Source organism: Chrysochloris asiatica, unplaced genomic scaffold (assembly GCF_000296735.1).
Source record: "Chrysochloris asiatica unplaced genomic scaffold, ChrAsi1.0 scaffold00021, whole genome shotgun sequence".
Lineage (NCBI taxonomy): Eukaryota > Metazoa > Chordata > Mammalia > Afrosoricida > Chrysochloridae > Chrysochloris > Chrysochloris asiatica.
In genome coordinates, this window is record NW_006408539.1 from 26208847 (window position 1) to 26225535 (window position 16689).

The 16689-nt window shown below is 36.0% G+C and overlaps 1 pseudogene; it reads right to left on the reverse strand.

Annotated features, from left to right (window-relative positions):
* Window positions 1-7714, reverse strand: part of LOC102812222 — a 117619-nt pseudogene extending 109905 nt beyond the window's left edge.
* Between the last annotated feature and the right edge of the window lie 8975 nt (window positions 7715-16689).

Here is a 16689-nt window from a genome sequence, read left to right on the forward strand (position 1 = left end):
GTTGGGATTTGGATTGGGATTGCATTATATGTGTAAATTGCTTTGGGCAGTGTTGATATTTTCACAATGTTAAGTCTTCCTATCCAGGAACATGGTACATTCTTCCATTTTTGTAAGTCTCTTTTGGTCTCTTGTAGTAGTGTTTTGTAGTTTTCTTTGTATAAGTACTTTGTTTCTGCTCTGTTTTTTTAACATGTGTTTTTTTCCTCCAAATTGTTTGTTTTGATATTACTTAGCCCTGAGCCTTTTCTTCTCATGTCAGTTGTACTTATATCTAGTTATTGTCACCCAAAATGTATGTGTCCTTAGTCTCACACAGTTTTTTATATATTTGGATAGACGTCAAACAATTTCTGTTATTCTTGTACCTTCCTTTGACAGAAATACCTATTGTATTAAATTTCATTTGGTATCAACTAAATGTACCTTATAAGCCTAGAGACTTTCTTCTAAAGTATAGAATTATTTCTTTCTTATTTTAATTATCAAAAATACAGAGAATAAGCTCTATACAGACTATGAAGTAATTACAAATATTTAAGGAAAAATTCATATTCCACAAGTAGTTGAAACCTAGCAGGGGCTATAGGAATAATTCTGATAGAGGATAATAAACATTTTCACTTAATTTGTATATGAATATTTAATATATAATATCCATTTAGTATATTTTAATATACCAGTACATAATACTCTTAATTGCATCATTTGGATGTGCATTCCACAAATATTATCTATCTGTCAAAGCTTTAAATAAGATAGTTTAAGAAACTTTCAAATGAGCCTAATATTAAGAGGGGAGTAGATATTGCAAAGTATGAATTGAATACATTTTAGCAGAAATCCATAGCTTGTGTAGATATTTACATTATTATTATAAAGGCATCAATCATAACAATTACTTTCCTCACATTTAATAACATGCTGAATTCCATTAATAAATAAAAGCTTTAGTGGGAACAGCTAGAGCAGCTATTGCTCAATTGCTATTCTTTCATATGGATGAGTAGCTATTACCATAACTTTTGAAGGCATTATAATTAAATATCGCCTCATACCCCGTGAAAGAACATTTTTATTTACAACCTATGATATGCTTGTAAAATGAAAATAAAACCAGAAGGCAAATAAGTTGGAATCAACTGAACGAAATACAGTAGGCATGTAGGTTTTATATTTTGAAGAAAAATCTCCAGAGGACAATTAAATGTGAAAGACGTTGAAAATCAGAATAAATTGACTTCAAACTGTAGCTTCAATGCTGTTGAATGACCTTGGGTCATTGGCTCATTTGAGTCTCCGTTTCCTTACTGATAAGAGCATTCATACTGATCCTAATCAGGATACATGGCTACAACACATATACCATTTGATAGAATTTGAAAAGTTCTCACCGTAACATCTCATTGTTTTAGTTATTCTTTCCTTTTGCTAATGTCATTATGAATATTGATAACAATCCTTTAACATAATTTAATATGAATCTCTAAACACAGCATTTGCAGTGAAGTTGCTGATGGCTTTGAACACCTAACCTTACAGTTCGCAGTCCAGTGCTTACCCTACAGTGCTGTACAAGGACTCTAACACATACTTAGCCAATTAGATTCTACTTATCTTATTTTCTTGCTTTGTTCTTCTTCTTTCATTTTTCACTCATTGATGCCTATATATTAAAAAAAAAAAAAAAAACTTTATGATTTCTGTTGTTGTTGTTGTTGTGTGCCGTCGAGTCGGTTCCGACCCATAGCTACCCTGTATAGGGTTTCTGAGGGTGTAAATCTTTACGGGAGTAGAAAGCCTCATCTTTCTCCCGCGGAGCAGCTGGTAGTTTCGAACCGCTGACCTTTAGGTTCGCAGCCCGATTCATAACCACTACGCTACCAGAGCTAAAGATCTTGTATTCAGAATGAATAAAAGCATGCCTCTGCATTCTTTTAAATAAATGAAACTGGTGCTACCCCATCTCTGCCACATGATAATATCAAAAGTCAATCCAGTCACTTAACTTCCTTGAGGTATACTGTTTTTAAAATAAAATTAAAGGAATTTTCCTAAAAGTATAAGGCTTTGGAAAATGTGGCACTGTAGGATCAGTATTGGACTGCGAGCCACAAGGTCAACAGTTCAAACTAACCAGATGTTCCTTGGAAACCCTACGCAGGATTGCTTTTGAGTTGGGATCAACTCGACGGCACTTAACAACAACAATTCTTAACACATAGAAAGCAAGTAAAAAACCATTATTTTATTAAGTATTGTTAGTTTTCAAATAAATATCAACCCAATAATTAAAAAAATGTTTAATGAATCGATTTAACCCTAAGTACAGTGTTTTCTTCTGTTTGCTGTTAAGTGATGTGGATGAGAGGGGTCAGGAATGTGATGTTAGCCTTCAACTAATTGTGTTAAATGCCTAAGGAAACAAAGCCATGTAAATAAAAACCAGAAATTCACAGTGCCATAAAAAACAGAGAACAAGAGATGTTTCATTCACTAATAATTCAGAATTTTCTTAGTATCTCCATGTGTCTGGTTGAAATAATGAAAAATTGTTATTGATGTGGATATACTATTTCATTTACTTTTCTGTGATTTTTGACAATAAACATTCTTATAGAATATTAGTCTAATTACTGTACACACTTTAATCGGCTCCATTATATTTGCTTTCTATTTTACCAAAAACCTATTAAGATAATCTATACAATGCATAAATATAAACACTAAATTTATATTTTGTTATGGCTCCAATTACAGCAGTATTTAATATTTGCAGTAATATTGCTCTTAGTGCTAAATTTATTGAAGGTACAAAACATTTGTGAATGTCATTTTTAAAATGGCAACATATAATATAATATACAGGTACATATATTGTGTTGTTGTGTTGTTAAGTACTGTATAGTCAGTTCTGACTCATAAGGACCCTGTCCAGGGTTTCTAAGGAGTGGCTGATGAACTTGAACCACTGACCTTACAGTTCAAAAAACCTTATAGTCCCATGCATTAATCCACAGCTCCACCCAGGACTCCATAGGTTGAATGAGTATAATGAAAAAGATATGTCCCAACTGTACACATTTCCTAATTTTGAACCATACATTATCCTGTTGTTCTATTTGAGCCTCTTGGCCTATGTACAAGTTTCACATGAAAAAAAAAATTGTACTTGAATTTTCTTTTTTTTTTCATAATAGTATCTGTAAATATTTTATGATTCACACAGTTGAATCCTTTGCATAATCTTTAGAATACGAATATTCTCTGCTTTCAGTCAAGATCTACCTGACATCAAAAATGATATCCCTAGTTCCACATCCTATTCTGAATCAAGTTTGAATTTCTGGCAGTTCCTGTCAATGTTCTGTTTCAAAAATTATATACATCAAAAAAAAAATTATATACATCAAAATTTTACTTGCATGAAACATCAATGATATGGTTTGATACTATTCACACTTTGTTGGGTCATCTTTGAAATGGGCACAAATATGGATCTCTTCTGATTGGTTGGCCAAGGTGGCTGTCAGATGAGGCTGTGAAACTTGCTCTGGAGCAAAAAGAAGCAAAAGTGACTTACAGAAATGATTACTTCAAAGTGCTAAGGAGAATATTTTAAAGGGCAGCTCAAGAAGACAAAGTCAAATATTATAATGTAATGTGTGAAAATCTTGAGTTAGAACACCAAAAGGGAAGAAACTGCTCAGCATTTCTCTAGCTAAACAAAAAGAAGCAAAAGTTCAAGCCTCATGTTGCATTATGGGAGAATTCCATGTTCACAATATTGAATGGCACTGGAAGAAAAATCAAAAGAAGATGAAAGGAATACACAGAGACACTGTAACAAAAAGAAATGGTCGATTTTCAGTCATATCAACACACGATGGTACTGAAGGAAGAAGTTTAAGCATCACTGAAGGTATTGGCAAAAAACAAGACTCCAGGAATTGATGGCATACAAAATGAAATGTTTCAACAAACAGATGCAGCACTGTAGATTTTCAGGTATGTCAAGAAATTTGGAAGACCGTCTGTGATAGGATAATATACACACGCTTCCCTTTAGGTATATAGATATAATCCTATCACAGACAGAGCTGTATTTCAGGATAGATCTTGTAATGTTCTTTTTGACAATTAATGTGATGCCTTCCTTTTCAGTCATTCTCATATAGTAAACGCCATGATTACCTGATTCAAAATGGCCAATAACAGTCAATTGCAGCTCACAAATACTTAGGATGGACTCCTGGTGTGACACTGTAAGGTCAGCACTGAACTACAAACCTCAAGATCAGAGGTCAGCAGTTCAAACCCACCAAGTACTTTTTGGGAAACCTTATATAGGGTCACTATGAGTTGGAACCAACAGATGGCACTTAACAACAGTGCTTAGGATAACGATCTTCAAGTTTTCTGTTCCTTGATTCATAGTTTGTATAGTTCACATCACAATTATCAAAAGATGTTTGCAGTTGTTTCTTCTCATTTGAGTCATATCACACTACCAGATGAATGTTCCCCAAACTGTACTCCACCCATGCCAATGAGGTTGATTCTACATTGAAGAGGCAGCTTTTCCCAAGTTATTTTCAGTTCCTTCCAACCTGAAGGATTCAAATTTCTGGTACTATCTTTCATAGTATTCTACGGTTATCAATAAGATTTTTACTGGATAGTTTCTAGCCAAAGGAGATTGCTGTGTTCTTCTTCACAGTGCCTTAATCTGCAACCTACACTGACACCTGTCCAACGTGTTTGACCTGGCTTGTGATTGAAAAAATTGTGGCATAGCTTCCCATATCACAACACAAACAAACCACCACAGTATGACAGACTGACAAGAAGTGATGAATTGTATCATAAAACAAACAGTAAAAAGTATAAACATCTTCACATGCAGCTAGCTTTTTGTATTTGCATGCATTTATAATATGAACATTATGTTGTTGTTGTTAGGTGCCATCGAGTCAGAACTGACTCACAGTGACCTTATGCACAACAGAACGAAACACTGCCCGATCCTGAACCAACCTCAGTATTGTTGCCATGCTTGAGCCCATTGATGCTGTCACTATTCCAAACCATCTTGCTGAGGGTCTTGCTCTTTTTTTCTGACCCTCCAACCTAGCAAACATGATATCCTTCTCCAGAGACTGGTCCCTCCTGACAATATGTCTGAAGTACGAGACATGAAGCCTGGACATCCTGGCCTCCAAGGAGCTGGCTGCACTTCTTCCAACACGGATTGGATGGTTCTTTTGGCAGCCCATGGCACTTTCAATATTTTCCTTAAACATCATAATTCAAAAACATCAATTCTTCTACGGTCTTCCTTATTCACCGTCCAGCTTCCGCACGCATATGAGGTTATTGAAAATACAATAGCTTGAGTCAGGCACACCTTAGTCCTCAATCTGACATCTTTGTTCTTTCGATTGTGTGAATCATAACAAGCTATGGACAACATTGTGAAGTATGAGTATTCCAGAACACTTAATTGTGCTCATGAGGAATCTGTACATGGACCAAGAGGCAGCTGTTCAAATAGAACATGGGAACACTGAATGGTTTAAAATTAAGAAAGGTATGTGACAGGGTTGTATTCTTTCATCATACTTATTCAACCTGTATGCTGAGCAAATAATACAAGAATCTTGGTTATATGAAGAAAAATTTGGCATTAGGATTCGAGAAAGACTCATTAACAATCTGCAATATGCAGATGATACAATCTTGCTTGCTGGAAGTGAAGAGGATTTAAAGTATTTACTGATGAAGATCAAAGAGCACAACCTTCTATATGGATTACATCTCATTGTAAAGAAAACAAAAATCCTCACCACTGGACCAATAAACAACATTCTTGTTGTTGTTGTTGTCAGGTGTCATTGAGTCAGAACCGACTCATAGCGACCCCATGCACAGAAGAACAAAACAATGTCCGATCCTGGGCCAACCTCACTACCGCTGCCACACTTGACGCCATCAATGATGCCACCTGGCCGATCCATCTCGTTGGGGGTCTTCCTCTTTTTCTATGACCCTCCACCTTACCCAGCATGACATCCTTCTCCAGTGACTGTTTCCTCCTGACAATATGTCCAAAGTATGAGACACGAGCTTAGCCATCCCGGCCTCCAAGGAGCACTCTGGTTGCACTTCTTCCAAAACAGATCTATTGGTTCTTTTGGCTGTCCATGGCACATTTAGTATTCTCCTCTAACACCATAACTCAAAGGCATCAATTCTTCTACGATCATCCTTATTCACTGTCCAGCTTTTGCATCCATATGAGGTTATTGAAAATACCATGGCTTGGGTCAGACGCACCTTAGTCCTCAAGCTTACATCTCTGCTCTTCAGCACTTTAAAAAGTTCCTGTGCAGCAGATTTGCCCAATGCAATACGTCGTCTGATCTCTTGACTACTGCTTCCACGAATGTTGATAGTTGATCCAAGAAGAATGAAGTCCTTGACAACTTCAATCTTTTCTCCATTGATAAGAATGTTGTTTATTGGTCCAGTGGTGAGGAATTTTGTTTTCCTGACATTGAGATGCAACCCATACCAAAGGCTGTGCTTTGGTAGGGTGGAAGGTCAGAGAAAAAGAGGAAGACCCCAATAAGATGGACTGGTCAAGAAGCATCATCAATGGATTCAAGCGTGGCAACAATAGTGAGGTTGGCCTAGGATTGGGCAGTGTTTCATTCTGCTGTGCATAAGGTCACTGTGAGTTGGTATCAATTCAATGGCACCTAACAACAACAAAGTCCTGGTATGTCACTGTAGGATAAGCATTTAACCATAAGGTCAGTTGAACTGAAAAATCGGTGGTTCAAACTCATTAGTCTCTCCTCAGAACCCCTGTACAAGGTTGCTATGAGTTAGAAGCAACTTGATAACACTTAACAACAACAGCAACAACAACAGCAATATTGAAGGAATTGATTCTGGTAGGTAAGAACAGGTAACTATATTCCACTGGAAGAATGTAACTTTTCATCTAAGACCAAAAGAAATTTCCAATATCCTCTAAATGAAAGGATTCTTTAGTGAACTGCTGCATGCAGTTAAATAACCTCAATTTCATAAACTTCAAATGCTTTCCAAAGATATCGTCAATACACGGGGCCACCTTTCCATGAACGGTGGGGAAAGAAAATGGCACCAATGGGACGAAAGGCTGGAATAGACAGCAGGCAGGGCAAGCTGTTTGAATAAAGGGGTGTACTGTGAGGTTGCCCCACCTAGTTGAACAATGGTATCTCTTATTCTTCCTACTCTTTGATCCCAAACTAGAGGACAAAACTGAAAACCACAGAGCAGGATCTAAATGGATACACTGGCTAAATAAAATTGTATCTGAGGCCTCCTGTGTTATTTTAGCAAGACCCACCGGAAAGTCCTACATATGAGAGTTAGATAATGAATAGACCTGTTTTACCAACAACAAATAAAAGCTTAAAAGAACCCACTGAAAGCTGGCATTTAGGTCAGTAGGTTGCCCATAAAATGTCACATTGGCAGTCAATGAAGAAGTCACATCAGTTCATTAGCTTTAGTATAAAATTGTAACTTTGATTAAAATCAGTCACTTACTTACTGATAGGTTACTTTTCAGAAAAGGATTTGGCATCCCATCTTGGTGTAATCCCACAGTTACATTATACAAATAACTCCAAATGTCATCTGCTGGTGGTGACGACATTTTGTTTCGTTGCATAGTTTTGCTCATACTAATGAAAGCTCATACAGGGAGCTTCTGTGTCCTGTTAAATACTTAACACAGCAGTCAACAGCAGGCATCTTGAGCTGTCTGATTACAGATGTTCATAGTCACTATTTTTGGCATGACACTTTGACCTAGCTCTATGGAAATATTCTTAGACTTCAAGATGTATTTTATATTCCTCTGAAAACAAACTATAAAAGTGTTTTCCTTGGCAAGCTTTGTCATTTGAAATCAAGATAATTGTACGGGGGTCATCATAGTCTCTTGAGAAAATGAGTCCAAAGATGGTGATTCAATGTTCTGTTGTCTTTCGATTAAAAAAAGAAAGAAGATTTAAAAAAGGAAGAAAAAACAAAACAAAACACAAAATAAGGAACTAGCAATTCAAGGGTGCAAGATGGAAAGTTGGTCAGTGATGAGGAGGAGTAGACATAGCTCTTAGGAATGTAGAAATCTTTAGAAGATACAATAGTTACTATGAAGGAACAAAGGAAGCAGTGAAAGAGAGGATACTAAGAAAACTTGACATCAGGAACAGCGAATCGTATCTCAATAGCCACCTCATTACTTATGTGAATTTTGAGCACACTTTTTAAAGTAACATTTTTAAAAGCCAATATTTGATTATGTAAATCTTCATTATTTTTAGTTAAATGAGCTGCTAATTCCTGTTCTGAGTCCTGATGTTTCACTGGATGATAATGAGCTGGATCAAAAGGTCAGTTTGAACTGTAAGGTCAGCAGCTCCAAACTCACCAGCTGTTCCTTGGAAATCCTATATAGGCGCTGCTATGAGTCAGAATTGACTTGACTACACTTAACAACAACAACAACAATTCCCGTTTGGACTTTGTTTATCTTTTGTAATGAATTTATATAGTGAATTTTAGCTTATTCTTAAGAGCAGCTCTATCTTAGTCCGACTGCGAACAATGTGAATTGGATGAAATCCAGAGCAGAGTCTGGATCTCACTGAACAATTTGCCAGGGGACAGGGTGAAACATTTGAAGTATAAAAACACTTGCCGTATTACATTATAAATATGCATTAATACACTATGTCTAAATACAGCTTCACATGAGAGTTAACAAAATGCAGTTTTTCAATCACTCTTGCAGTTATAAAATAGGCATTTCATGTTTCAGAGATGTTCAATAGCTAATAATGGAATCTGTCTAGATGAGGCAATTATGAACTCATCTTAGCTCATCTTGTCCAATATGGAACCTTAACATGATTTTCCTCAATACTGCCAACTTACAGCACATTTAGGAAAGATTGTTTTGATTGACCTTTAAAAATGTAATTTTATACTTAGAATTTTGCGAATTGTTGTTTGTCGTGAAGTGACGTCGAGTCAATTCTGGAACCATAATGATCCTGTATAGGATTTCCGAAGAGCGGCTGGTGAGGTTGAATTCCCAACTTTTCAGTCCAGTGCATTAGCCCACAGTACCACACCAACACTCCAAATTCCCAAATAAGTAGTTCTAATTAATTATGTCATGTAAAGCGATAGATTTATTGAATTATAAAAATAAATAATTTACAGAAAAGTTTACGAAAAAACATATAATGATGTTTGCCCCCCAATTTTAATTCCGATCTAAAAGAAATATGATAGCTATATTAGAAGATGTATTATATACAGCATTGTTGTAGCTAAGTCTGTTTCATGGTGATCCCTTATAGATTTTCCAAGAAGCAGTAGGTGAGTTTGAACTACCAACCTTGTGGTTAGTAGCCCAGTGCTTATTCTACAATGCCAAATCAGGACTACATTATATACATTAATGAAAAAAGAAACAACTCTGAGGTTTTTCTTTTTCTTTTTGTAAATGTTTTGTCAGTTCTAAGTATGATATTCTCTGAGTCATATCTTTACATGCTTTTAAAAATTCCCTAGAAATAGGACAATGCAATAATGTCCTATTCTGCATAACTCAACCCTAAAATGAGACATACATTATATCGTCACATTCCTTCTAGACGGTGAGACAAAAGGGATGAAAAGTCAAATCCCCTTTTCAGCTACAAAGTTCTGCAGCTCATCCTGTCAACTACATAAAATTATTTGAGATTTGTTAAGAGATGTATGTTGATGTGGAATCCAGCCTTTTGAGTAAAATTCTCTATCGTGTCTCATGATCAGTTTGCAAGATCCTATCATATTAATAAAGCCTACTTTTTTTTTTTTTTTTTTTTTTTTTACGTTTTCAGGGTAAAATTTTCTTATGACAATGGTTTCTATTTATAACAAGAAACTGAAGACTTTCATTTCTACTTGTAATTCTCTAATATATGTAATCAGAATAGCATCCAAACTTTTAGATAATGTCAATATTAGATAACAACAACAAAAAAGAATATCACAGAAAGAATAATGACCGTTTTTTTACTTATTTTTTGTTTAGGAACTGGTAAATCTGATCAGAAAAAGATCTAGTGTGCCAAGCTAGAGTTTGAATGACTCTTCTGAATCAATATTCCTGGAGGACTTAGAACTGCTTGTTTATAATTTTCCCCACACCTAAATCAGGTGTCATGCCTTTCCGTCTCTGTGATCTTACTGTTTATTTATGGTTTTTAATTATTCAGCTTGAACATGTAGAATAAAGCTTAATATCTTGACAGCTTGTAAATATTGGAAAATTCCCCTTAATACTCATTTCTTTTCTGCAATCAACCGTCTTCTCTTTGATTCTAACCCATGGTGACAATACATGTGACAATACATGGGGACACAATGTCCATAGAGTTTCCTTGGCTGTAAATTTTTTGGGAGCAAAATGCCTCATCTTTCTTTTGCAGAGCTGCTGCTAGGTTCGAGTAGTCTTTGCAGTTAACATTTCAGAACTTAGCTCACAAGGTATCTCATGTAGAAGCTGATATTTGTACTTTATAATGGTATTTATTTTGCCAATAAACAAATGAAATAATACATTTAATTGTGTGGCTATTAGTCAGAATTGAATACCTCGTTCTATACAGACATACATTTAGCTGGAAATCAAATCAAAGTGCACAATTTTTTAAAAGGGATTGATTATGTGATGAAGTCTTAATAAGCATTTTCAAAAGACAGGCTAATTTTCCAGCTGACAGTCAGCATACCCAAGAAAATTTTCAAATATCTATGTGGAAAGAATGCACCCATAAGGCAAAAATAAAATTGTATGATCTTTTGTAATATTCGAACTTATCTTAGACTCAATTGCCTCTTCCATAATATGGAAATAGGAAAGAATGTTAACTTGAGGAATTATTGAAAGCATTGGTGGCTACAATCAGGATTATATCTGTTTTTACTAACCCATTGTTGTTGGTAGTGATAAGTGCCATTGAGTCAAATCTAACTCATAGGAACCCTGCATAGGGTTTCCAAGGAGCAGACAGTGAGTTCGAACTATTGACCCTGTGGTTCAACTGACCTTCCAGTCCAATGCATTATCACACCATGCCACACCAAGACTCCATACTAACCCATGTATACACATACATCTATAACTATTACTATATTGTTGTTGTTAAGTGCTGTCGAGTTGGTTCCGACCCATAGAGACCCTGTACAGGGTTTCCAAGGCTGTAACTCTTTATGGGAGCAGAAAGCCTCATCTTTCTCCTAAGGAGCAGCTGGTAGTTTCAAACTGCTGACCTTAAGGTGCACAGCCTGATTTGTAACCACTACGCTACCAGAGCTCCTTAAATATTTCTATAGGCAGCCATTATTATTCCTTAGTCCGTACTGACTTTTCCCCTCTGACCCATGACTACATGGATCATTCTGATTTCTTCCCTTGTTATTGATGTTATTGAACTGTTAGGTTCCAGTGAGTCATTTCTGACTCATAGTAATCCTACGCACAATACTAACCAGTCCAGAGACACCCTAAGAATTGTTATAGTTCAGCTCTTTGCTTCAGCCACTGTGTCAGTCCATCTCAATGAAGAGGATGAAGTCCTTTTCCAGGTGTGGGTCCCTCCTGATAGCATGTTCATAGTAAGTGAACTGAAATCTCACCATACTGGAGAGGAGGATTCTTTTGTACTTCTTCCAAGATATTGTTTTTTTCCTTCTGGCACTCCATGGTCCTGTCAATATTTTTCTCCAGCATTATAATTCAGCTGCATTGATTCTCCTCCAGTCTTTCTTATTCCTTGCCCTGCCTTCACAAACATATGAGGTACTTTAAAATAGCATGGGCTGGGTCAGGTGCATCTTTCCATCTAACAATGAGCAATCTGGCTCTCACTACCCATCACCCAGTCTCTTAACAGAGCCATTCTATAATGCATTCTATAATGCATGGACTATAGGGAGGCCTCTTTATAGTGTTCAAAATAAACAAAAAAAGATGTCACTTTTAAGACTAAGTAGCTCCAATCAATGGAAATGCATGTGAAACCTAGACAAGGAATAAGAAAGACAGGAGTAAAGTTAATGCATTTGAATTATAGTATTAATGAAAAGTATCAGATATACCTTGGACTTCCAGAAGGATGAGCAAATCTACCTTGGGAATAGTACAGTCAGAACGCTCCTTAGAAGTAAGGAGTGCGAGATTGCATCTCATGTGCTTTGGGCATGTTATCAGTAGGGACCAGTCCCTGGAGAAGGACATCAGGCTTGGTAAAGCAGGACAGAGAAAATGAGGAAGACCTTCCCTGAGATGGACTGACATAGTGGTTGCAACAGTGACCTAAAATGTAACAGCAGTTGTGAGGATGATGCAGAGTGGCAGTGTTTGGTTCTGTTGGACATAGTGTCTTGATAAATGGAAACCGACTCGACAGCACCTAACTAAACAGCAGCATAATACATGGAAAGTGATATGGAATTGTTTCCTCTGTCAGTGTTCTCATGGCAAACACTTGTATCAAGTAGAGCACATGCCTCTATGAAATTCATGTTGCATATTCCCTCGTTCCCAAAGTTCCTTTCCTTGAGCACCTTTTCTCCTCCCAGACCTTTAGAATATACTTAAGATTCTCTTGAAAGACTCTGCATGGTTTCCTAGACTCAACCAACTTTCTTAACTGATTTTTAAAATTACATACATGATGGTTCACTTTTCTTTTGTAAATGTTCAAGAATTTAGACAAATCCATAATGCAATGTCTACCACTGTTGCTGTTGTAGCGTAGTGCCATTGACTCCATTTGGGCTCATAGTGACCCTGTATAGGGTTTCCAAGGAGCAGCTGGTGGGTTTGAATCACTGACCTTGTGGTTAGCAGTCCAGTGCTTATCTTACAGTGCCCCCTCAGAACACTGTACCATTACAATAACAAAAATTTTTACAATCCTAAACATTTCCTGTGTGTCTCTTGTCTGATTCCACTCTCAACCCTTATACTGCTGTGTGTCATTGAGTCAATTCAGACTCATAGTATCCCTGTAAAGGGACTTATAGTGACCCTGTACACGGTTTCTGAGGCTGTAAATATTTAAGGGAACAGAATCTTCATCTTTCTTCTGAAGAGCAGCTGGTGGATTGGAACTGCACACCTTGCAGTTAGCAGGCCAACACATAACCCACTATGCTACCAGGATTTCTCCAACCCTATAACCACACTATCAATTGACCTTTTCCAGAATGCCACAAAGTTGGATTTTGATGGTGTGTAGGAGTCCAAGTGTGGCACTGTGGGCTAATGTGTCAGACTGCAAAGCCATTTGAACTGCAAGGTCAGCAGTTCAAGCTCACCAGCTGCTCCTTGGCAACCCTATACAGGGTCGCTATGGGTCAGAACTGACTTGTCGGCACTTAACAACAACAGTCTATACATGTAGGTTTCTTTCACTTAGCAGTATGCATTTAAGATGCATCTCTGTCTTTTTAAGGCTCAATAAATCAATTCTCTTTATCACTGAATAATACTCTTGAATGAAAGTACCACAGTTGTCTGTTCTTTTACATACCACAATTTTCATATCCATTTATCTATTGAAAGGTATTTTGATTGCTTGCAGTGATTGGAGTTTATCAATAAATTTTCTTAAAATATCCACATATATATATATTTTTTAAAATGTGGTCATATTTTTTAAAGTAATTGTATAAATACCTTGCAGCACAAATGCTAGATCATGTTTAGTTTTATATATAATTGTCATATTGCCATTAAAACAGGGTGTATCATTTGCATTCCATCAGTAATGAATGAGGATATTTCTCTGCATTGTCACCAGTGATTTTTTGTTTTTGTTTCATCCTTGTAACAATGAGTAGATATCTCATTGTGAGTTCTGATGAATAATTTTAACTTTCTCTCATTTAATATTGATGCCATAGGGTTAGCACTAACCGCTAATTATAAGGTCTGAAGTACAAACCCATCAGTCACTCCATGAAGAAAGAGACGACCTTCTGCTCCGGTAAAGACATAACGATTTACAGACTCAGAAACTTTCTACAAGGTTGATATGCATCACAGTAAACTCAGCAGCAGTTGTTTGAATATTTGAACTTAGAAAAATAAACAATTCTTTGGGAATTAGCATATTTGCAGCAACAAAGAAAAAAAAAATAGGTGGCACACTGACTAGGTGACACATTGAAAAGTGAAAAATCTAGGTTCTCATCTATGAAAATGTGACTGTAACATGTATACCACATACTGCACTTACCTAAAGTCTCAGAAATCAAAGAAGAAAGAAGACAAATGGAGAGAGATCTTTCTAGGGACCTTGTGAAAGCTGAATTAAGATCGCAGATCTTTGAGGTGACCATTTATGGCCCCAAGCCAGACAAAGCACAAAATGGATGAGAACAATACCCTGGTTATGCATATTTTTCATCTGCATTATGTGACTTTTTCTTCCTAATTTATTCATCTACACAATCCCTTGTTTGCTTTATGGAATCTTGTAAGAACAGAAATGGATGAACTCAACATTTCCTGAGGTATGTTTCTTCGGGCAATGTCAATTAGACGATAAGTGATCACAAGATAATGTCCATAATGAGAGAACATTAGGATATCAGCTACATTTACATATCCAGAACTATTCTTCAAGTGCCTATGGACTAGCGTGTACATTTCACTGAATCTGCTCTTAAACTGTGTGCCGATGGAATACTGCTCCCTTAGTGCTTCATAATTAATATTTTACAGTGAATGTCACCATTGTTGATCCTTCACAATATAAAGTTGATGAGAATATTGTAGGAACTTTTTTTTGATAATCAATAGTTGTTATTAAGTGCCGTCAAGTCGGTTCCAATAGAGCAACCCTGTATAGGGTTTCTGAGGAGCAGCTGGTAAGTTTGAACTGCTGACCTTGCAACTCAAACTGACCTTGCATTCCAGCACACTCATCTGCAGTGCTGTACCAGATATTGAGAAGATAAAAACAAAGCCAGTTTTTGTTTTTTTTTGTTTTTTTTTCTGAAAGGGAATTAAATAAGTAAGAATGTAAGAGTAATTATTTTGCAATCATGAGTATACATTTTTTTTTTTTTTTCTGATTGTTCAAGTTGTGCTAGGTATCATAAACTATGTATCTGTCTCCCTGTTTCTAGATTGGAGAAAAACAAAAGAAAGGGAATAAAATTACTAGATATATTTCTCAGTACAATTTTATTTTTTTGGTCCATTAGGTTTTAGTTAACTTAAAAATAGCTCTCTCGGGTAAAAGATAGTTTTTGTAAGAATACTGTCAATTGCAGTGCAAATAACAAAATTAAGTGCAAACGGTAACAGAATGCTAATAAGGTCACTGTCTGTGTAAAGATTTCATTTCTGTCTCATAAATGTTTTCAACATTCTCTGTGATAGCATTGCACTACCCTGTGCAGGGTCGCTCTGAGTCGGAACCGACTCCACGGCACATAACCACCAGCTCCACTCTTAGGTTTAAGCTAGTGGTACTTTATGATCAGCACTGAACTGCTCCCTACAAGGTCTGAAGTTCAAACCCACCAGCTGTTCCGTAAGGCACAGATGTGGCTGTCCACTCTTGTAAAAATTTACAGTTTTAGAAATTAACTCAAGAGCACTGGGTTTGGTATAGTACATCTTACATGTCAGCTATTTCAGCATTTATATGGTAGATTTCCTAAGAAATGTGCCTTCCCAACTAGATGTGAAATATTTGTGACCAAGAATTTTACCTTCTTTTTCTTTTTATTTCCAGTATTTGTTATAGAGTGCAACACAAATTATATACTCAGTATTTATTTGTTGGGATTGGATTTTAAATTGAATCTAAAAGGAAATATATTGTGGCAGACAGATTTATATAAAATTGAAAGTGTTTGCTGTTGAACACTTTAAGCGTTGACAATTACCTAGACATATTTACCTCTGACACGTAGTAATATCGTACAGTCCCAGTCTCATAGCAGAAAGTTTTGCTATATAAACAGTAAGATTTTAATCTGAAGATCAAGCAAAGGAAACTCAGAATTCCCACAATAGGTTTCTTTCTAGGAGTTAATAGAGAACTGTTTGCAATTTTTACCTATTAATTTTACTATGCAATGAATGAAAAAGCACATTCATTCCAATCTCAATTGTTTGTTTAATTGGCAGATTTCATAGAAAAGTTACCCAAGTCTCCACATACTTTCAATTTTATCCTGAAAGTGAAGACAGTAAGATTTTTCAAAATGTCAAACTAAAAAAAGTGCAATATAGCTAACAGTTCTTAGAGACCAATGTTACTGGAACATCCAATTATTATTCTCCGAACTCTCTTCCTGGAGAATGTCAATCAAAGTCTGCATTTTGACTTTAACAGCAATTCAGAGGACCCATGCACTGACTTATTTGAAAAAAAAACAAAACACTTCAACAATGATTTTTAAAATTGACACCTAGTTTATAATCATAATTTTATGGTAAAAATTATCTAAAAACTATGTTCTATATGTGATCCTTCTATATTAGTCATCTAAAATTTAGGAAAATAAAAAGTCAAAACCCTACTTTCATCAGATCATATT